Genomic DNA, 24,721 nt, shown 5'->3' on the forward strand with positions numbered 1-24,721 from the left:
TGGACATTAGACTGTTGAAAATCTGTCCGTTGGTCTGATGAGTCTAAATTTGTGATTTTTGGTTGTAACCGTCGTGTCTTTGTGAGATACAGAGTATCTGATCTCTGCATGTGTGGTTCCCACCGTGAAGCATGGAGGAGGAGGTGTGATGGTGTGGGGGTGCTGTGCTGGTGACACTGTCAGTCATTTATTTTGAATTCAAGGCACACTTAACCAGCATGGCTACCACAGCATTCTGCAGCGATACACCATCCCATCTGGTTTGCGCTTAGTGGGGCTATCCTTCATTTTTCAATAGAACAATGACCCAAAACACACCACCAGGTTGTGTAAGGGCTATTTGACCAAGAAGGAGAGTGATAGAGTGCTTCATCAGATAACCTCACCTCCACAATCACCCGACCTCAACCCAATTGAGATGGTTTGGGATCAGTTGGACCGCAGAGTGAAGGAAAAGCAGGCAACAAGTGCTCAGCATGTGGGAACTCCTTCAAGACTGTTGGAAACACATTCCTCATGAAGCTGGTTGAGAGAATGCCACGGGTGTGCAAAGCTGTCATCAAGGCAAATGGTGTACCTCAATAACAGTCTACACATTATCACCTGTACTGTTGTTATAGCAGTGTGTACAACCATCTCCCTGTAACTATTCCCCAGGTTGTTGATGTAAATCAGAATGTGTTCTCAATCAACTTACCTGGTAAAATAAGGGTTCAGTAAAAAATACTGTCAGACCCACATAGATGATGCAGTACCTGATGAGAGAGAAATTGTTGATTGAATGTTTATTATCTCTATGGAACTGTGTTTATTAACAGTCATTGATAGAGTTTTCAGTGTCACTACAAATCTGACAGTCTAATGCACGGTGCTCTCTACGTCCTAAATGGCACCCTATTCCCTATTGAATGCACTTCTTTTTTTTACCAGGGCCTATAAGGTACTATATAGAAAATAGGGTGCCATTTGGGCCGATCAACAGTGTACTGGTCCACAGCTCTTTGAGAGGGGTGTTTCACCTTGATCTGGGAGAGTGGAGAGAGAAGGTAAAAAGAGAGATGCTCCCATCTATAGTCTGCTGTGAAGTAAATAAAGTGTGCAAGTTTCTATTTGAAGTAGATCTGTGCGTTCACTTCAAAGTCGGCATACTGCCTGCCTACTGCAGGAGCTGGGGTATACAGAGGATTGGTGTGAAGTTTTTAAACACCTTGCCTTTCCGACGGATCAATCTACACATACACTTTGACACACACCTTCACCCCCCCCCCACACACACACACTTCTCGGCTGTAGAGGATATACTACCCAGGCACTCTCCAAACAGAAGAAAGGTGACCTATTTTCACAGGGGAAAGAATCACAAAAGAGAGAAAGAGAGAAAATCCCTTTGAAGAGAGGAGAAGAGAGGAGAAGAGAGGAGCTGGTTTTTTTTGGTCTTTTTCCACAGTGTGAAGGAAGGCTCACCTCAAATTACCTGAACACTAGCTGCTGCTGTGGCAGTTTCTCACACAAAACCCATACACATTCACATACACTACACACACACACGTCCAAGTAACTCAGAGGACTGAAAGCATCAGAACAAGGGAAGGTGGTAGGGACTATAGCGCTTTAACACACAAAAATAAATAATATCCTAATGCCCCAGGGCAGTGATAGGAGACATTGCCCTGTGTAGGGTACTGTCTTTCGGATGGGCTGTTAATTGTGTGTCCTGACTCTCTATGATTACTAAAAATCCCATGGCACTTATCGTAAGAGTAGGTAGTATTAACCCCGGGGTCCTGGCTAAATTCCCAAACTGTCACCAGGTTGTCATGGTAACGATGTGATATCATGCAGTGATACTTTAGAATTTTAACTATTCTTCATAAGGCCAATATACACCGAATGTACAAAACATAAGGAACACCTGCTCTTTCCATGAATCCAGGTGAAAGCTATGATCACTTATTGATGTCTCTTGTTAAATCCACTTCAATCAGTGTAGATGATGGGGAGGAGACCAGATAAAGAAGGATTTTTAATCCTTTAGACAATTGAGACATGGATTATGTACTTTATGTGTGTGCCATTCAGAGGCTGAATGGGAAAGACAAAAGATTTAAGTGCCTTTGAACGGGGTATGGTAGTAGGTGCCAGGCGCACCGGTTTGAGAGTGTCAAGAACTGCAATGCTGCTGGGTTTTTCATGGTCCACAGTTTCCCATTTGTATCAAGAATGGTCCACCACTCAAAGGACATCCATCCAACTTCACATAACTGTGGGAAGCATTGCTGTCAACATGGGCCAGCATCCGACAGCAACTTGTAGAGTCCATGCCCTGACAAATTCATGTGGTTCTCAGGGCAAAAGGGAGTGCAACTCAATATTAAGAAGGTGTTCCTAATGTTTGGTACACTCGGTGTAAATAACATTCCAAGCTTAAAGATGGAATCCTTAATGGTGAAACTGCCACATCCATCTGTGATATTACAACAACAAAGAAGTTACTGCAAACAATGAACACAATTTTTCCCCCTCGGACATCATTGCACGTGACGCATACAACAATATTAGTCTCAAGAAGACAGTCTGCCATCAAAATTGAGAGTAGTAATGGAAAGCTCCACTAGCCTGTTGGAGAGGATTAGTGTACAGTGCCGTATCTTAATTTGATGAACATGTTGTTGCAGGAATTTGCTAACTATTAGGTTTAAAAAGGCTTCTAAAGTTTGTAATTTCCACTTCAACATTTCAGACTTAATTTGCCCTATTGAAAAATGTATCAACCCCTACAAACAATATCCATTGCTGCAGGATTATTTTGCTGCTGTGTGAAACTGGGTCAAATTAATATACGGCATCTGTAACATGTCTTAAATCAGAAAGGTGTACAAGTTCAAAGTGAGTTAGGAAGGCGTTGATAGCCATAACTTTGGCAAGGAATATAGAAGTAGTAGGCTGAGTACAGAGCATACCGCACTGGGATTGCGAGTGTGGTTTTAAACAATTGATGTACAGTCGTGGGGTTAATTTAAGAACAGTCAATAACACACACGCACACACACGACTGGTCCAGTAGTCTCTCAGCATTAATCATTAATGTGTCCCTATGGCAAACAAAGCCCCAACACACTGTCATTATGTTCTCCTCCGAGGCCACACACACACACACACACCTTTCCTCTCCTCTCCTCCACTCTTGTCTCCTTTAACTAGAGAACACACTCTCTGCAGGAAAGCAAGTCAGGATCTGAGGATGTAAACAAGGATATAATTGAAAGAAGAGAGCTTTCTGAGCAGAAAATCTTTCTCAGCAGATCAAGGAGAAGTTAAATCATCCCACTTCAGACCTACTGCTGGTATTTTAGGATCACTCAACTCGCACTATAGAGAGAGAGACAGAGAGAGAGGAGAGAGATAGGACACAGAGAGAGAAAGATCGGGAGAGAGAGTGAGAGAGAGACGGAGAGAAGACACAGAGAGAAAGATCGAGAGCGAGAGAGAGAGAGAGAGAGAGAGAGAGAGGGAGAGTAAATAGGTTCAACTCAGTCAATGTCAAGAAACTAAAGTGGTGTCTTGAAAAAGTTCTAACAATACACTGTGGATCACTGTCCTGTAAAGAACTAAAGCACCTCCACAAGGACAGAGGCAAAGCACGTCACGGAATTGATATGGAAACAATTGAAAGATTGAATCTTTGTCTTCTTAGCCTTAAAGTTTGCTTCTGTCCTTCCGTCCTTCTCCTCCAACCTGGGCTTGAACCAGAACCCCTCCGCACACATCAACAACAGTCGCCAATCGCTCCACAAAAGCAGTGGCCTTTGCAGAGCAAAGGAAACAACTATTTAAAGGTATTTAAAGAGAGAGTGACGTTACCGATTGAAAGGCCACTAGCGAGCACAGCTGACTAGCTAGCTGTGTCACACCGGTAAGACGTGCGTGTGTCTGCCTGCCTCCCTCCCTGTGTGTGTAAAGACTGGTGGCATGGTGTAGTACAGGACTGGATTCCTGGTGGCATGGTGTAGTACAGGACTGGTTCTCTGGTGGCATGGTATAGTACAGGACTGGTTCTCTGGTGGCATGGTGTAGTACAGGACTGGATTCCTGGTGGCATGGAATCGTACAGGACTGGTTCTCTGGTGGCATGGTATAGTACAGGACTGGATTCCTGGTGGCATGGTATAGTACAGGACTGGTTCTCTGGTGGCATGGTGTAGTACAGGACTGGATTCCTGGTGGCATGGTATAGTACAGGACTGGATTCCTGGTGGCATGGTGTAGTACAGGACTGGATTCCTGGTGGCATGGTATAGTACAGGACTGGATTCCTGGTGGCATGGTATAGTACAGGTCTGGCTCCCTGGTGGCATGGTGTAGTACAGGACTGGATTCCTGGTGGCATGGTATAGTACAGGACTGGATTCCTGGTGGCATGGTATAGTACAGGACTGGATTCCTGGTGGCATGGTGTAGTACAGGACTGGTTCTCTGGTGGCATGGTGTAGTACAGGACTGGAGTCCTGGTGGCATGGTATCGTACAGGACTGGATTCCTGGTGGCATGGTGTAGTACAGGACTGGTTCCCTGGTGGCATGGTATAGTACAGGACTGGATTCCTGCTGGCATGGTGTAGTATAGGACTGGATTCCTGGTGGCATGGTATAGTACAGGACTGGATTCCTGGTGGCATGGTGTAGTACAGGACTGGATTCCTGGTGGCATGGTGTAGTACAGGACTGGATTCCTGGTGGCATGGTATAGTACAGGACTGGATTCCTGGTGGCATGGTATAGTACAGGACTGGATTCCTGGTGGCATGGTATAGTACAGGACTGGTTCTCAGGTGGCATGAAATAGTACAGGACTGGTTCCCTGGTGGCATGGTATAGTACAGGACTGGTGCTCAGGTGGCATGAAATAGTACAGGACTGGTTCTCAGGTGGCATGAAATAGTACAGGACTGGTTCTCAGGTGGCATGAAATAGTACAGGACTGGTTCTCTGGTGGCATGGTATGGTATAGGACTGGTTCCCTAGTGACATGGTTTCGTACTGCACTGGTTTTCTGGTGGCATGGTACAGAACAGGACTGGACTTGATCTCCGGTGGCATGGTACAGTGCAGGACTGGTTGCATGGTTGCAAGGTAAAGTACATGACTGGTTAACGGGTGGCATGGTATAGTACAGGACTCGTTCTCTTGTGACATGGAAGAGGACTAGACTGGTTCTCTGGTGGCATGGTAGAGACCTCCATCTCTGGTGGCATGGTAGAGTACAGGATTGGTTATCTGGGGGTATGGTATAGTACAGGACTGGATTCCTGGGGACATTAAATAGTACAGGACTGGTTCTCTTGAGGAATGGTATAGGACAGGACTGGACTGGTTCCCTGGTTACATGGTATAGTACAGGACTGGTTCTCTGGTGGCATGGTATAGTACAGGACTGGTGCTCAGGTGGCATGAAATAGTATAGGACTGGTTCTCTGGTTACATGGTATAGTACAAGACTGGTTCTCAGGTGGCATGAAATAGTACAGGACTGGTTCTCTGGTGGCATGGTATGGTATAGGACTGGTTCCCTGGTGACATGGTTTCGTACTGCACTGGTTTTCCTGTGGCATGGTACAGTATAGGACTGGTTTTCCTGTGGCATGGTACAGTATAGGACTGGTTTTCTGGTGGCATGGTATAGTACTGGACTGGTTTTCCGGAGGCATGGTAGAGGCCACGACTGGATTCCTGGGGACATGAAATAGTACAGGAATGGTTCTCTGGTGGCATGGTATAGTACAGGACTGGTTCCATGGTATAGTACAGGACTGGTTCCATTGTATAGTACAGGACTGGTTACATGGTATAGTAAAAGGACTGGTTCCATGGTACAGAACAGGATTTTATCCCTGGTGCCATGGTACAGTACAGGACTGGTTCCCTGGTGGCATGGTATAGTACAGGACTGGTTCCCTGGTGACATGGTATAGTCCAGGACTGGTTCCCTGGTTGCATGGTATAGTACAGGACTGGTTCCCTGGGGCCATGTTATAATACAGGACTGGTTCCCTGGTGACATGGTATAGTACAGGACTGGTTCCCTGGTTGCATGGTATAGTACAGGACTGGTTCCCTGGGGCCATGTTATAGTACAGGACTGGTTCCCTGGTTGCATGGTATAGTACAGGACTGGTTCCCTGGTTGCATGGTATAGTACAGGACTGGTTCCCTGGGGCCATGTTATAATACAGGACTGGTTCCCTGGTGACATGGTATAGTACAGGACTGGTTCCCTGGTTGCATGGTATAGTACAGGACTGGTTCCCTGGTTGCATGGTATAGTACAGGACTGGTTCCCTGGGGCCATGTTATAGTACAGGACTGGTTCCCTGGGGCCATGTTATAGTACAGGACTGGTTCCCTGGGGCCATGTTATAGTACAGGACTGGTTCCATGGTATCGTAAAAGGACTGGCTCCATGGTATAGTACAATATTGGTTCCCTGGTGGCATGGTATAGTACAGGACTGGTTCCCTGGTGGCATGGTATAGTACAGGACTGGATTCCTGGGGGCATGGTATAGTACAGGACTGGTTCCCTGGTGGCATGGTATAGTACAGGACTGGTTCCCTGGTGGCATGGTATAGTACAGGACTGGATTCCTGGGGGCATGGTATAGTACAGGACTGGTTCCCTGGTGGCATGGTATAGTACAGGACTGGATTCCTGGGGGCATGGTATAGTACAGTTCTGGTTCCCTGGTGGCATGGTATAGTACAGGACTGGATTCCTGGTGGCATGACAAAGTAGAGGACAGGTTCCATGGTATAATACAGGACTGGAACCATGGTACCGTACAGGACTGGTTCCATGATATAATACAGGACTGGAACCATGGTACAGTACAGGACTGGTCCCATGGTACAGTACAGGACTGGTTCCATTGTATAGTACAGGACTGGTTCCATGGTATAATACAGGACTGGAACCATGGTACTGTACAGGACTGGTTCCATGGTATAATACAGGGCTGGAACCATGGTACAGTACAGGACTGGTTCCATGGTATAATACAGGACTGGAACCATGGTACAGTACAGGACTGGTCCCATTCTATAGTACAGGACTGGTTCCATTGTATAGTACAGGACTGGTTCCATTGTATAGTATAGGAATGGTTACATGGTACAGTACAGGACTGGTTCCATTGTATAGTACAGGACTGGTTAAATTGTACAGTACAGGACTGGTTCCATTGTATAGTACAGGACTGGTTACATGGTATAGTAAAATGACTGGTTCCATGGTATAGTACAGGACTGGTTCCCTGGTGGCATGGTATTGTACAGGACTGGTTCCATTGTATAGTACAGGACTGGTTACATGGTATAGTAAAAGGACTGGTTACATGGTATTGTACAGGACTGGTTACATTGTACAGTACAGGACTGGTTCCATTGTATAGTACAGGACTGGTTCCATTGTATAGTAGGTGGCATGAAATAGTACAGGACTGGTTCCCTGGTGGCATGGTATTGTACAGGACTGGTTACATTGTATAGTACAGGACTGGTTACATGGTATAGTAAAAGGACTGGTTCCATGGTATAGTACAGGACTGGTTCCCTGGTGGCATGGTACAGTACAAGACGGGTTCTTTGGTTCCATGGTATAGTACAAGACTAGTTCCATTGTATAGTACAGGACTGGTTCCCTTTTGGCATGGTGTAGTACAGGACTGGTTTTCTGGTGGCATGGTGTAGTACAGGACTGCTTTTCTGGTGGCATGGTGTAGTACAGGACTGGTTCCCTTTTGGCATGGTGTAGTACAGGACTGGTATTCTGGTGGCATGGTATAATACAGGACTGGTTCCCTGGTTGCATGGTATAATACAGGACTGGTTCCCTGGTTGCATGGTATAATACAGGACTGGTTCCCTGGTGGCATGGTATAGTACAGGACTGGTTCCCTGGTGGCATGGTATAGTACAGGACTGGATTCCTGGGGGCATGTTATAGTACAGGACTGGTTACATGATAAAGTATATAACTATTTCCATGGAATTATACAGGAATGGTTCACTGGTGGCATCGTATAATACAGGACTGGTTTCCTGGTTGCATGGTATAATACAGGACTGGTTTCCTGGTTGCATGGTATAGTACAGGACTGGTTCTCTGGGGCCATGTTATAGTACAGGACTGGTTCCATTGTATAGTACAGGATTTTATCCCTGGTGACATGGTACAGTACAGGAATGGTTACATGGTACAGTACAGGACTGGTTCCATGGTGACATGGTACAGTACAGGACTGGTTCCCTGGTGACATGGTACAGTACAGGACTGGTTCCCTGGTGGCATGGTATAGTACAGGACTGGTTCCATTGTATAGTACAGGACTGGTTCCATTGTACAGTACAGGACTGGTTACATGGTATAGTACAGGACTGGTTACATGGTATTGTACAGGACTGGTTACATGGTACAGTACAGGACTGGTTCCATTGTACAGTACAGGACTGGTTACATGGTATTGTACAGGACTGGTTCCATTGTATAGTACAGGACTGGTTCCCTGGTGGCATGGTATAGTACAGGACTGGTTCCCTGGTGGCATGGTATTGTACAGGACTGGTTACATTGTATAGTACAGGACTGGTTACATGGTATAGTAAAAGGACTGGTTCCATGGTATAGTACAGGACTGGTTCCCTGGTGGCATGGTACAGTACAAGACGGGTTCTTTGGTTCCATGGTATAGTACAAGACTAGTTCCATTGTATAGTACAGGACTGGTTCCCTTTTGGCATGGTGTAGTACAGGACTGGTTTTCTGGTGGCATGGTGTAGTACAGGACTGGTTTTCTGGTGGCATGGTGTAGTACAGGACTGGTTCCCTTTTGGCATGGTATAGTACAGGACTGGTTCCCTGGTGGCATGGTATAATACAGGACTGGTTCCCTGGTTGCATGGTATAATACAGGACTGGTATTCTGGTGGCATGGTATAATACAGGACTGGTTCCCTGGTTGCATGGTATAATACAGGACTGGTTCCCTGGTTGCATGGTATAATACAGGACTGGTTCCCTGGTTGCATGGTATAATACAGGACTGGTTCCCTGGTTGCATGGTATAATACAGGACTGGTTCCCTGGTGACATGGTATAGTACAGGACTGGATTCCTGGGGGCATGTTATAGTACAGGACTGGTTACATGATAAAGTATATAACTATTTCCATGGAATTATACAGGAATGGTTCACTGGTGGCATCGTATAATACAGGACTGGTTTCCTGGTTGCATGGTATAATACAGGACTGGTTTCCTGGTTGCATGGTATAGTACAGGACTGGTTCTCTGGGGCCATGTTATAGTACAGGACTGGTTCCATTGTATAGTACAGGATTTTATCCCTGGTGACATGGTACAGTACAGGAATGGTTACATGGTACAGTACAGGACTGGTTCCATGGTGACATGGTACAGTACAGGACTGGTTCCCTGGTGACATGGTACAGTACAGGACTGGTTCCCTGGTGGCATGGTATAGTACAGGACTGGTCCCCTGGTTGCATGATATAATACAGGACTGGTTCTATTGTATAGTACAGGACTGGTTCCATTGTATAGTACAGGACTGGTTCCATTGTACAGTACAGGACTGGTTACATGGTATAGTACAGGACTGGTTACATGGTATTGTACAGGACTGGTTACATGGTACAGTACAGGACTGGTTCCATTGTACAGTACAGGACTGGTTACATGGTATTGTACAGGACTGGTTCCATTGTATAGTACAGGACTGGTTCCCTGGTGGCATGGTAGAGTACAGGACTGGATTCCTGGGGGCATGGTATAGTACAGGACTGGATTCCTGGGGGCATGGTATAGTACAGGACTGGTTCCCTGGTGGCATGGTATAGTACAGGACTGGTTACATGATAAAGTATATAACTATTTCCATGGAATTATACAGGAATAGATCACTGGTGGCATGGTACAGTACAGGACTGGTTCCATTCTATAGTACAGGACTGGTTCCATTGTATAGTACAGGACTGGTTCCATTGTACAGTACAAGACTGGTTACATGGTATTGTACAGGACTGGTTCCATGGTATAGTAAAAGGACTGGTTCCATGGTACAGAACAGGATTTTATCCCTGGTGCCATGTTATAGTACAGGACTGGTTCCCTGGTGGCATGGTACAGTACAGGACTGGTTCCCTGGTGTCATGGTACAGTACAAGATGGGTTCTTTGGTTCCATGGTATAGTACAAGATGGGTTCTTTTGTTCCATGGTATAGTACAAGACTGGTTCCATTGTATAATACAGGACTGGTTACATGGTATTGTACAGGACTGGTTCACTTGTATAGTACAGGACTGGTTACATGGTGGCATGGTATAGTACAGGACTGGTTCCCTGGTGGCATGGTACAGTACAGGACTGGTTCCCTGGTGTCATGATACAGTACAAGACGGGTTCTTTGGTTCCATGGTATAGTACAAGACTGGTTCCATTGTATAGTACAGGACTGGTTACATGGTATTGTACAGGACTGGTTCCATTGTATAGTACAGGACTGGTTACATGGTACAGTACAGGACTGGTAACATGGTACAGTACAGGACTGGTTCCATTGTATAGTACAGGACTGGTTCCATGGTACAGAACAGGATTTTATCCCTGGTGCCATGGTACAGTACACGACTGGTTCCCTGGTGGCATGGTGTAGTACAGGACTGGTTTCCTGGGGGCATATTATAGTACAGGACTGTTTCCATGGTACAGTACAGGACTGGATCCCTGGTTGCAGGGTATAATACAGGACTGGTTCCCTGGTTGCATGGTATAATACAGGACTGGTTTCCTGGCTGCATGGTAAAATACAGGACTGGTTTCCTGGCTGCATGGTAAAATACAGGACTGGTTTCCTGGCTGCATGGTAAAATACAGGACTGGTTTCCTGGCTGCATGGTAAAATACAGGACTGGTTTCCTGGTTGCATGGTATAATACAGGACTGGTTCCCTGGTTGCATGGTATAGTACAGGACTGGTTCCCTGGTTGCATGGTATAGTACAGGACTGGTTCCCTGGTGTCATGGTATCGCACAGGACTGGTTCCCTGGTGGCATGGTATAATACAGGACTGGTTCCCTGGTGGCATGGTATAGTACAGGACTGGTTCCCTGGTGGCATGGTATAGTACAGGACTGGTTCCCTGATGGCAAGGTATCGCACAGGACTGGTTCCCTGGTGGCATGGTATAGTACAGGACTGGTTCCCTGGGGCCATGTTATAGTACAGGACTAGTTTCACTGTATAGTACAGGACTGGTTCTCTGGTGACATGGTATAGTGCAGGACTGGTTCCCTGGGGACATGATACAGTACATGACTGGTTCCCTGGGGGAATGGTCTAGTACAGCACTGGTTCCCTGGTGGCATGGTATAGTACAGGACTGGTTCCCTGTGGGAATGGTATAGGACAGGAGTGGTTCCCTGGGGGAATGGTATAATACAGGAGTGGTTGCCTGGGGGAATGGTATAGTACAGGAGTGGTTCCCTGGGGGAATGGTATAGTACAGGAGTGGTTCCCTGGGGGAATGGTATAGTACAGGAGTGGTTGCCTGGGGGAATGGTATAGTACAGGAGTGGTTCCCTGGGGGAATGGTATAGTACAGGATTGGTTCCCTGGGGGAATGGTATAGTACAGGAGTGGTTCCCTGGGGGAATGGTATAGTACAGGAGTGGTTCCCTGGGGGAATGGTATAGTACAGGACTGGTTCCCTGGGGGAATGGTATAGTACAGGACTGGTTCCCTGGGGGAATGGTATAGTACAGGATTGGTTCCCTGGGGGAATGGTATAGTACAGGAGTGGTTCCTTGGGGGAATGGTATAGTACAGGACTGGTTCCCTGGGGGAATGGTATAGTACAGAACTGGTTCCATGGGGGAATGGTATAGTACTGGAGTGGTTGCCTGGGGGAATGGTATAGTACAGGAGTGTTTCCCTGGGGGAATGGTATAGTACAGGATTGGTTCCCTGGGGGAATGGTATAGTACAGGAGTGGTTCCCTGGGGGAATGGTATAGTACAGGAGTGGTTCCCTGGGGGAATGGTATAGTACAGGACTGGTTCCCTGGGGGAATGGTATAGTACAGGACTGGTTCCCTGGGGGAACGGTATAGTACAGGATTGGTTCCCTGGGGGAACGGTATAGTACAGGAGTGGTTCCCTGGGGGAATGGTATAGTACAGGACTGGTTCCCTGGGGGAATGGTATAGTACAGAACTGGTTCCTTGGGGGAATGGTATAGTACAGGAGTGGTTCCCTGGGGCAATGGTATAGTACAGGAGTGGTTCCCTGGGGGAATGGTATAGTACAGGAGTGGTTCCCTGGGGGAATGGTATAGTACAGAACTGGTTCCTTGGGGGAATGGTATAGTACAGGAGTGGTTCCCTGGGGGAATGTTATAGTACAGGAGTGGTTCCCTCGGGGAATGGTATAGTACAGGACTGGTTCCCTGGGGGAATGGTATAGTACAGGACTGGTTCCCTGGGGGAATGGTATAGTACAGGACTGGTTCCCTGGGGGAATGGTATAGTACAGGACTGTTTCCCTGGTGACAGGTTGTGAGCGGCAGTGGCAGACAGATCTAACACCAGTATTTAACAGTAGTAACAAACAGCAGTAGCAAACAGCAGTAGCAAACACCAGTATTTAACAGCAGTAACAAACAGTAGTAACAAACAGTAGTAACAAACAGCAGTAGCTAACACCAGTATTTAACAGCAGTAACAAACAGTAGTAACAAACAGCAGTAGCAAACACCAGTATTTAACAGCAGTCACAAACAGTAGTAACAAACAGCAGTAGCAAACACCAGTATTTAACAGTAGTAACAAACAGCAGTAGCAAACACCAGTATTTAACAGCAGTAACAAACAGTAGTAACAAACAGCAGTAGCAAACACCAGTATTTAACAGTAGTAACAAACAGCAGTAGCAAACACCAGTATTCAACAGCAGTAACAAACAGTAGTAACAAACAGCAGTAGCAAACATCAGTATTTAACAGTCGTAGCAAACAGCAGTAGCAAACACCAGTATTTAACAGCAGTAACAAACAGTAGTAACAAACAGCAGTAACAAACAGTAGTAACAAACAGCAGTAGCAAACAGTAGTAACAGACAGCAGTAGCAAACACCAGTATTTAACAGCAGTAACAAACAGTAGTAACAAACAGCAGTAGCAAACACCAGTATTTAACAGCAGTAACAAACAGTAGTAACAAACAGCAGTAGCAAACACCAGTATTTAACAGCTGTAACAAACAGCAGTAGCAAACAGCAGTATTTAACAGTAGTAACAAACAGTAGTAACAAACAGTAGTAACAAACAGCAGTAGCAAACACCAGTATTTAACAGTCGTAGCAAACAGTAGTAACAAACAGCAGTAGCAAACACCAGTATTTAACAGCAGTAACAAACAGCAGTAGCAAACACCAGTATTTAACAGCAGTAACAAACAGTAGTAAGAAACAGCAGTATTTAACAGCAGTAACAAACAGTAGTAACAAACAGCAGTATTTAACAGCAGTAACAAACAGCAGTAGCAAACACCAGTATTTAACAGCAGTAACAAACAGTAGTAACAAACAGCAGTATTTAACAGCAGTAACAAACAGCAGTAGCAAACACCAGTATTGTCACGCCTTGGTCATTGTATCTTGTGTTTTTGTTATATGTTTGGGTAGGCCAGGGTGTGACATGGGTTTATATGTTGTTATTTCGTATTGGGTTTGTATTAATTAGTGTTAGTCACCAGATAGGCTGTATTTTGTTTCTCTTGTTTGTTGTTTTTGTATTTTCAATTATTTCATGTACCGCTTTATCTTTATTAAAGGTCATGAGTAACCTACACGCTGCATTTCGGTCTGCCTCACTTCAAACAACAGACAAATATCATTACAGAATCACCCACCACGATTCACAGACCGAGCAGCAGCGTGTGAACTGGCAGGAGCTAAAGGAGGACGATATGGACGGCAGAAGCAGGGATTATACTACGTGGGAAGAAATCGACAGGTGGGCGTCCGACCCAGAGCGAGTGCAAGAGCCCGCCTGGGATTCCCTACAGCAATGCGAGGAGGGCTATACACGGATGGAATCGAAAAGGAGAGCACGGCTATACAGAGCGAAAAACGTAGGTAACGGGGGAAAGCGCAGAGAGAGAGTGGCAGAGTCAGGAGTCAGACCTGAGCCTACTCTCCCTGTTAATTGTGAGGAGCAGCAATATGAGGACTTCTGGTCTTGGGAGATGATATTAGACGGAAAAGGACCCTGGGCGCAGCCGGGAGAATATCGCAGTCCCAAGGAGGAAATAGAAGTAGCTAAAGCGGAGAGGCGTGAGTATGAGGAGGCAGCACTGCGACGCAGTTGGAAACCGGAAAGTCACCCAAAAAAAAGTATTGGGGGGGGCTAAAAGGGAGAATAGTTATGCCAGGTAGGAAACCTGTGCATACTCCCTGTGCTCACCGTTGGGCTAGAGAGACCGGGCAGGCACCGTGTTATGCTATGGAGCGCATGGTGTTTCCAGTGCGGGTGCAGAGCCAGCTGCGACTCATACCAGCCCTTCCTATTGGCCGGGCTAGAGTGGGCATCGAGCCAGGTAAGCTTGGGCAGGCTCGGTGCTCTAGAGCTCCAGTGCGCCTGCACGGTCCGGTCTATCCAGAGCCACCTCTACACACTAGTCCTCCGGTAGCAGCTCCCCGCACCAGGCTTACTGTGCGTGTCCTCGCGCCAGTACCACCAGTTCCAGCACCACGCACCAGGTCTCCAGTGCGCCTCGCCTGTTTAGCGCAGCCAGAGCTTTTCTCCTCTCCTGCGCTGCTGGAGTCTCCTGTCTGTCCAGCGCCACCAGTGCTCCCAGTCGGCCCAGCGCGTCCAGTGCGCATCGCCTGTTCAGCACAGCCAGTGCTTTTCTCCCCTCCTGTGCTATCGGAGTCTCCAGCCTGTTTAGCGCAGCCAGAGCCTTTCTCCTCTCCGGCGCTGCCGGAGTCTCCTATCTTTCCAGCGCCACCAGTGCTACCAGTCGGCCCAGCGCGTCCAGTGCGCCTCGCCTGTTCAGCGCAGCCAGAGCTTTTCTCCTCTCCTGCACTGTTGGAGTCTCCCGCCTGTTCAGCTCAGCCAGAGCCTTTCTCCTCTCCTGTGCTGCCGGAGTCTCCTGTCGGCCCAGCGTCACCAGTCTGCCAGGATCCACCAGAAGTGCCAGTCTGCCAGGATCCGCCAGAAGTGCCAGTCTGCCAAGATCTTCTAGATCGGCCAGACAACCTTAATCATCCAGGTCCACCAGCCAGCCAGGATTTACCGGAGGCTACTACCTGCCTGAGCTTCCTCTCAGTACTGAGCTTCCTCTCAGTACTAGGCTCCCTCTCTGTACTGGGCTCCCTTTCAGTACCGAGCTTCCTCTCAGTACCGAGCTTCCTCTCAGTACCGAGCTTCCTCTCAGTACCGAGCTTCCTCTCAGTACCGGGCTTCCCCTCAGTACAGGGCTTCCCCTCAGTACAGGGCTTCCCCTCAGTACCTGGCTTCCCCTCAGTACCGGGCTTCCCCTCAGTACCGGGCTGCTTCGGTCCCGGGCTGCCCCTCTGTCCCGGGCTGCCCCTCTGTCCCGGGCTGCCCCGCTGTCCCGAGTTGCCCCTCTATCCTGAGTTGCCCCTCTATCCTGAGTTGCCCCTCTATCCTGAGTTGCCCCTCTATCCTGAGTTGCCCCTCGGTCCCGAGCTGCCCCTCGGTTATGTGGGGATCAGGGTGAGGACTATTAGGCCATGGTCGGCGGAGAAGGTGGATTATCCTAGGATGCGAAGGGGAGGAACTAGGACATTTATGGAGTGGGGTCCACGTCCCGAGCCAGAACCGCCACCATGGACAGACGCCCACCCGGACCCTCCCTATGCTCTTGAGGTGCGTCCCGGAGTCCGCACCTTAGGGGGGGGGTTCTGTCACGCCTTGGTCATTGTATCTTGTGTTTTTGTTATATGTTTGGGTAGGCCAGGGTGTGACATGGGTTTATATGTTGTTATTTCGTATTGGGTTTGTATTAATTGGGAGTGTGTATTATTAGGGGTGTGTCTAGTTAGGCTTGGCTGCCTGAGGCGATTCCTAATTGGAGTCAGCTGATTCTAGTTGTCTCGGATTGGGAACCGTATTTAGGTAGCTTGAGTGCGCGTTGTATTTCGTGGGTGATTGTACCTGTCTTAGTGTTAGTCACCAGATAGGCTGTATTTTGTTTCTCTTGTTTGTTGTTTTTGTATTTTCAATTATTTAATGTACCGCTTTATCTTTATTAAAGGTCATGAGTAACCTACACGCTGCATTTCGGTCTGCCTCACTTCAAACAACAGACGAATATCATTACAAGTATTTAAAAGCAGTAACAAACAGTAGTAACAAACAGCAGTATTTAATAGCAGTAACAAACAGCAGTAGCAAACACCAGTATTTAACAGCAGTAACAAACAGCAGTAGCAAACACCAGTATTTAACAGCAGTAACAAACAGTAGTAACAAACAGCAGTAGCAAACACCAGTATTTAACAGCAGTAACAAACAGTAGTAACAAACAGCATTAGCAAACACCAGTATTTAACAGCAGTAACAAACAGTAGTAACAAACAGCATTAGCAAACACCAGTATTTAACAGCAGTAACAAACAGTAGTAACAAACAGCAGTAGCAAACACCAGTATTTAACAGTAGTAACAAACAGTAGTAACAAACAGCAGTAGCAAACACCAGTATTTAACAGCAGTAACAAACAGTAGTAACAAACAGTAGTAACAAACAGCAGTAGCAAACACCAGTATTTAACAGCAGTAACAAACAGTAGTAACAAACAGCAGTAGCAAACACCAGTATTTAACAGCAGTAACAAACGGTAGTAACAAACAGCAGTAGCAAACACCAGTATTTAACAGCAGTAACAAACAGTAGTAACAAACAGCAGTAGCAAACACCAGTATTTAACAGTAGTAACAAACAGCAGTAGCAAACAGCAGTATTTAACAGCAGTAACAAACAGTAGTAACAAACAGCAGTAGCAAACACCAGTATTTAACAGTAGTAACAAACAGCAGTAGCAAACACCAGTATTTAACAGCAGTAACAAACAGTAGTAACAAACAGCAGTAGCAAACACCAGTATTTAACAGCAGTAACAAACAGTAGTAACAAACAGCAGTAACAAACAGTAGTAACAAACAGCAGTAGCAAACAGTAGTAACAAACAGCAGTAGCAAACACCAGTATTTAACAGCAGTAACAAACAGTAGTAACAAACAGCAGTAGCAAACACCAGTATTTAACAGTAGTAACAAACAGCAGTAGCAAACACCAGTATTTAACAGTAGTAACAAACAGCAGTAGCAAACAGCAGTATTTAACAGCAGTAACAAACAGTAGTAACAAACAGCAGTAGCAAACACCAGTATTTAACAGTAGTAACAAACAGCAGTAGCAAACACCAGTATTTAACAGCAGTAACAAACAGTAGTAACAAACAGCAGTAGCAAACACCAGTATTTAACAGCAGTAACAAACAGTAGTAACAAACAGCAGTAACAAACAGTAGTAACAAACAGCAGTAGCAAACAGTAGTAACAAACAGCAGTAGCAAACACCAGTATTTAACAGCAGTAACAAACAGTAGTAACAAACAGCAGTAGCAAACACCAGTATTTAACAGCAGTAACAAACAGTAGTAACAAACAGCAGTAGCAAACACCAGTATTTAACAGCTGTAACAAACAGCAGTAGCAAACACCAGTATTTAACAGTAGTAACAAACAGTAGTAACAAACAGTAGTAACAAACAGCAGTAGCAAACACCAGTATTTAACAGTCGTAGCAAAACAGTAGTAACAAACAGCAGTAGCAAACAGTAGTAACAAACAGCAGTAACAAACAGTAGTAACAAACAGTAGTAACAAACAGCAGTATTTAACAGCAGTAACAAACAGCAGTAGCAAACACCAGTATTTAACAGCAGTAACAAACAGTAGTAAGAAACAGCAGTATTTAACAGCAGTAACAAACAGTAGTAACAAACAGCAGTATTTAACAGCAGTAACAAACAGCAGTAGCAAACACCAGTATTTAACAGCAGTAACAAACAGTAGTAACAAACAGCAGTATTTAACAGCAGTAACAAACAGCAGTAGCAAACACCAGTATTTAACAGCAGTAACAAACAGTAGTAACAAACACCAGTATTTAACAGCAGTAACAAACAGCAGTAGCAAACAACAGTATTTAACAGCTGTAACAAACAGCAGTAGCAAACACCAGTATTTAACAGCAGTAACAAACAGTAATAACAAACAGCAGTAGCAAACACCAGTATTTAACAGTAGTAACAAACAGCAGTAGCAAACACCAGTATTTAACAGCAGTAACAAACAGTAGTAACAAACAGTAGTAACAAACAGCAGTAGCAAACACCAGTATTTAACAGCAGTAACAAACAGTAGTAACAAACAGCATTAGCAAACACCAGTATTTAACAGCAGTAACAAACAGTAGTAACAAACAGCAGTAGCAAACACCAGTATTTAACAGCAGTAACAAACAGTATTAACAAACAGTAGTAACAAACACCAGTATTTAACAGCAGTAACAAACAGTAGTAACAAACAGCAGTAGCAAACACCAGTATTTAACAGTAGTAACAAACAGTAGTAACAAACAGCAGTAGCAAACACCAGTATTTAACAGCAGTAACAAACAGTAGTAACAAACAGTAGTAACAAACAGCAGTAGCAAACACCAGTATTTAACAGCAGTAACAAACAGTAGTAACAAACAGCAGTAGCAAACACCAGTATTTAACAGTAGTAACAAACAGTAGTAACAAACAGCAGTAGCAAACACCAGTATTTAACAGCAGTAACAAACAATAGTAACAAACAGCAGTATTTAACAGCAGTAACAAACACCAGTATTTAACAGTAGTAACAAACAGTAGTAACAAACAGCAGTAGCAAACACCAGTATTTAACAGCAGTAACAAACAGTAGTAACAAACAGCAGTAGCAAACACCAGTATTTAACAGCAGTAACAAACAGTAGTAACAAACAGCAGTAGCAAACACCAGTATTTAACAGCAGTAACAAACAGTAGTAACAAACAGCAGTAGCAAACACCAGTATTTAACAGCAGTAACAAACAGTAGTAACAAACAGCAGTAGCAAACACCAGTATTTAACAGCAGTAACAAACAGTAGTAACAAACAGCAGTAGCAAACACCAGTATTTAACAGTAGTAACAAACAGCAGTAGCAAACACCAGTATTTAACAGCAGTAACAAACAGTAGTAACAAACAGCAGTAGCAAACACCAGTATTTAACAGTAGTAACAAACAGCAGTAGCAAACACCAGTATTTAACAGCAGTAACAAACAGTAGTAACAAACAGCAGTAGCAAACACCAGTATTTAACAGTCGTAGCAAACAGCAGTAGCAAACACCAGTATTTAACAGCAGTAACAAACAGTAGTAACAAACAGCAGTAACAAACAGTAGTAACAAACAGCAGTAGCAAACAGTAGTAACAGACAGCAGTAGCAAACACCAGTATTTAACAGCAGTAACAAACAGTAGTAACAAACAGCAGTAGCAAACACCAGTATTTAACAGCAGTAACAAACAGTAGTAACAAACAGCAGTAGCAAACACCAGTATTTAACAGCTGTAACAAACAGCAGTAGCAAACACCAGTATTTAACAGTAGTAACAAACAGTAGTAACAAACAGTAGTAACAAACAGCAGTAGCAAACACCAGTATTTAACAGTCGTAGCAAACAGTAGTAACAAACAGCAGTAGCAAACAGCAGTATTTAACAGCAGTAACAAACAGTAGTAACAAACAGCAGTATTTAACAGCAGTAACAAACAGTAGTAAGAAACAGCAGTATTTAACAGCAGTAACAAACAGTAGTAACAAACAGCAGTATTTAACAGCAGTAACAAACAGCAGTAGCAAACAGCAGTATTTAACAGCAGTAACAAACAGTAGTAACAAACAGCAGTATTTAACAGCAGTAACAAACAGCAGTAGCAAACACCAGTATTTAACAGCAGTAACAAACAGTAGTAACAAACAGCATTAGCAAACACCAGTATTTAACAGCAGTAACAAACAGTAGTAACAAACAGCAGTAGCAAACACCAGTATTTAACAGTAGTAACAAACAGTAGTAACAAACAGCAGTAGCAAACACCAGTATTTAACAGCAGTAACAAACAGTATTAACAAACAGTAGTAACAAACACCAGTATTTAACAGCAGTAACAAACAGTAGTAACAAACAGCAGTAGCAAACACCAGTATTTAACAGTAGTAACAACCAGTAGTAACAAACAGCAGTAGCAAACACCAGTATTTAACAGCAGTAACAAACAGTAGTAACAAACAGTAGTAACAAACAGCAGTAGCAAACACCAGTATTTAACAGCAGTAACAAACAGTAGTAACAAACAGCAGTAGCAAACACCAGTATTTAACAGTAGTAACAAACAGTAGTAACAAACAGCAGTAGCAAACACCAGTATTTAACAGCAGTAACAAACAATAGTAACAAACAGCAGTATTTAACAGCAGTAACAAACACCAGTATTTAACAGTAGTAACAAACAGTAGTAACAAACAGCAGTAGCAAACACCAGTATTTAACAGCAGTAACAAACAGTAGTAACAAACAGCAGTAGCAAACACCAGTATTTAACAGCAGTAACAAGCAGTAGTAACAAACAGCAGTAGCAAACACCAGTATTTAACAGTAGTAACAAACAGTAGTAACAAACAGCAGTAGCAAACACCAGTATTTAACAGCAGTAACAAACAATAGTAACAAACAGCAGTATTTAACAGCAGTAACAAACACCAGTATTTAACAGTAGTAACAAACAGTAGTAACAAACAGCAGTAGCAAACACCAGTATTTAACAGCAGTAACAAACAGCAGTAGCAAACACCAGTATTTAACAGCAGTAACAAACAGTAGTAACAAACAGCAGTAGCAAACACCAGTATTTAACAGCAGTAACAAACAGTAGTAACAAACAGCATTAGCAAACACCAGTATTTAACAGCAGTAACAAACAGTAGTAACAAACAGCAGTAGCAAACACCAGTATTTAACAGCAGTAACAAACAGTAGTAACAAACAGCAGTAGCAAACACCAGTATTTAACAGTAGTAACAAACAGCAGTAGCAAACAGCAGTATTTAACAGCAGTAACAAACAGTAGTAACAAACAGCAGTAGCAAACACCAGTATTTAACAGTAGTAACAAACAGTAGTAACAAACAGTAGTAACAAACAGCAGTAGCAAACACCAGTATTTAACAGTCGTAGCAAAACAGTAGTAACAAACAGCAGTAGCAAACACAAACAGTAGTAACAAACAGTAGTAACAAACAGTAGTAACAAACAGCAGTATTTAACAGCAGTAACAAACAGCAGTAGCAAACACCAGTATTTAACAGCAGTAACAAACAGTAGTAAGAAACAGCAGTATTTAACAGCAGTAACAAACAGTAGTAACAAACAGCAGTATTTAACAGCAGTAACAAACAGCAGTAGCAAACACCAGTATTTAACAGCAGTAACAAACAGTAGTAACAAACAGCAGTATTTAACAGCAGTAACAAACAGCAGTAGCAAACACCAGTATTTAACAGCAGTAACAAACAGTAGTAGCAAACACCAGTATTTAACAGCAGTAACAAACAGCAGTAGCAAACAACAGTATTTAACAGCTGTAACAAACAGCAGTAGCAAACACCAGTATTTAACAGCAGTAACAAACAGTAATAACAAACAGCAGTAGCAAACACCAGTATTTAACAGTAGTAACAAACAGCAGTAGCAAACACCAGTATTTAACAGCAGTAACAAACAGTAGTAACAAACAGCATTAGCAAACACCAGTATTTAACAGCAGTAACAAACAGTAGTAACAAACAGCAGTAGCAAACACCAGTATTTAACAGCAGTAACAAACAGTATTAACAAACAGTAGTAACAAACACCAGTATTTAACAGCAGTAACAAACAGTAGTAACAAACAGCAGTAGCAAACACCAGTATTTAACAGTAGTAACAAACAGTAGTAACAAACAGCAGTAGCAAACACCAGTATTTAACAGCAGTAACAAACAGTAGTAACAAACAGTAGTAACAAACAGCAGTAGCAAACACCAGTATTTAACAGCAGTAACAAACAGTAGTAACAAACAGCAGTAGCAAACACCAGTATTTAACAGTAGTAACAAACAGTAGTAACAAACAGCAGTAGCAAACACCAGTATTTAACAGCAGTAACAAACAATAGTAACAAACAGCAGTATTTAACAGCAGTAACAAACACCAGTATTTAACAGTAGTAACAAACAGTAGTAACAAACAGCAGTAGCAAACACCAGTATTTAACAGCAGTAACAAACAGTAGTAACAAACAGCAGTAGCAAACACCAGTATTTAACAGCAGTAACAAACAGTAGTAACAAACAGCAGTAGCAAACACCAGTATTTAACAGCAGTAACAAACAGTAGTAACAAACAGCAGTAGCAAACACCAGTATTTAACAGCAGTAACAAACAGTAGTAACAAACAGCAGTAGCAAACACCAGTATTTAACAGCAGTAACAAACAGTAGTAACAAACAGCAGTAGCAAACACCAGTATTTAACAGTAGTAACAAACAGCAGTAGCAAACACCAGTATTTAACAGCAGTAACAAACAGTAGTAACAAACAGCAGTAGCAAACACCAGTATTTAACAGTAGTAACAAACAGCAGTAGCAAACACCAGTATTTAACAGCAGTAACAAACAGTAGTAACAAACAGCAGTAGCAAACACCAGTATTTAACAGTCAGCAAACAGCAGTAGCAAACACCAGTATTTAACAGCAGTAACAAACAGTAGTAACAAACAGCAGTAACAAACAGTAGTAACAAACAGCAGTAGCAAACAGTAGTAACAGACAGCAGTAGCAAACACCAGTATTTAACAGCAGTAACAAACAGTAGTAACAAACAGCAGTAGCAAACACCAGTATTTAACAGCAGTAACAAACAGTAGTAACAAACAGCAGTAGCAAACACCAGTATTTAACAGCTGTAACAAACAGCAGTAGCAAACACCAGTATTTAACAGTAGTAACAAACAGTAGTAACAAACAGTAGTAACAAACAGCATTAGCAAACACCAGTATTTAACAGTCGTAGCAAACAGTAGTAACAAACAGCAGTAGCAAACACCAGTATTTAACAGCAGTAACAAACAGTAGTAACAAACAGCAGTATTTAACAGCAGTAACAAACAGTAGTAACAAACAGCAGTATTTAACAGCAGTAACAAACAGTAGTAACAAACAGCAGTATTTAACAGCAGTAACAAACAGTAGTAACAAACAGCAGTATTTAACAGCAGTAACAAACAGTAGTAACAAACAGCAGTATTTAACAGCAGTAGCAAACAGCAGTAACAAACACCAGTATTTAACAGTCGTAGCAAACAGTAGTAACAAACAGCAGTAGCAAACACCAGTATTTAACAGTAGTAACAAACAGTAGTAACAAACAGCAGTAGCAAACACCAGTATTTAACAGTAGTAACAAACAGTAGTAACAAACAGCAGTAGCAAACACCAGTATTTAACAGCAGTAACAAACAGTATTAACAAACAGTAGTAACAAACACCAGTATTTAACAGCAGTAACAAACAGTAGTAACAAACAGCAGTAGCAAACACCAGTATTTAACAGTAGTAACAACCAGTAGTAACAAACAGCAGTAGCAAACACCAGTATTTAACAGCAGTAACAAACAGTAGTAACAAACAGTAGTAACAAACAGCAGTAGCAAACACCAGTATTTAACAGCAGTAACAAACAGTAGTAACAAACAGCAGTAGCAAACACCAGTATTTAACAGTAGTAACAAACAGTAGTAACAAACAGCAGTAGCAAACACCAGTATTTAACAGCAGTAACAAACAATAGTAACAAACAGCAGTATTTAACAGCAGTAACAAACACCAGTATTTAACAGTAGTAACAAACAGTAGTAACAAACAGCAGTAGCAAACACCAGTATTTAACAGCAGTAACAAACAGTAGTAACAAACAGCAGTAGCAAACACCAGTATTTAACAGCAGTAACAAGCAGTAGTAACAAACAGCAGTAGCAAACACCAGTATTTAACAGTAGTAACAAACAGTAGTAACAAACAGCAGTAGCAAACACCAGTATTTAACAGCAGTAACAAACAATAGTAACAAACAGCAGTATTTAACAGCAGTAACAAACACCAGTATTTAACAGCAGTAACAAACAGTAGTAACAAACAGCAGTAGCAAACACCAGTATTTAACAAAACAAACAGCAGTAGCAAACACCAGTATTTAACAGTAGTAACAAACAGTAGTAACAAACAGCAGTAGCAAACACCAGTATTTAACAGCAGTAACAAACAGTAGTAACAAACAGCATTAGCAAACACCAGTATTTAACAGCAGTAACAAACAGTAGTAACAAACAGCAGTAGCAAACACCAGTATTTAACAGTACAAACAGTAGTAACAAACAGCAGTAGCAAACACCAGTATTTAACAGCAGTAACAAACAGTAGTAACAAACAGCATTTTTTAACAG

At 43.4% G+C, this 24,721-nt stretch overlaps 1 protein-coding gene across 1 annotated transcript in view; it reads left to right on the forward strand.

The window, feature by feature from the left end:
• Positions 1-24,721, forward strand: part of LOC124013604 (fibroblast growth factor 11-like) — a 128,279-nt gene that overhangs the window by 74,056 nt on the left and 29,502 nt on the right. The window lies entirely within an intron of this gene.

The sequence above is a fragment of the Oncorhynchus gorbuscha genome, linkage group LG25 (assembly GCF_021184085.1).
Source record: "Oncorhynchus gorbuscha isolate QuinsamMale2020 ecotype Even-year linkage group LG25, OgorEven_v1.0, whole genome shotgun sequence".
Taxonomy (NCBI): Eukaryota; Metazoa; Chordata; class Actinopteri; order Salmoniformes; family Salmonidae; genus Oncorhynchus; species Oncorhynchus gorbuscha.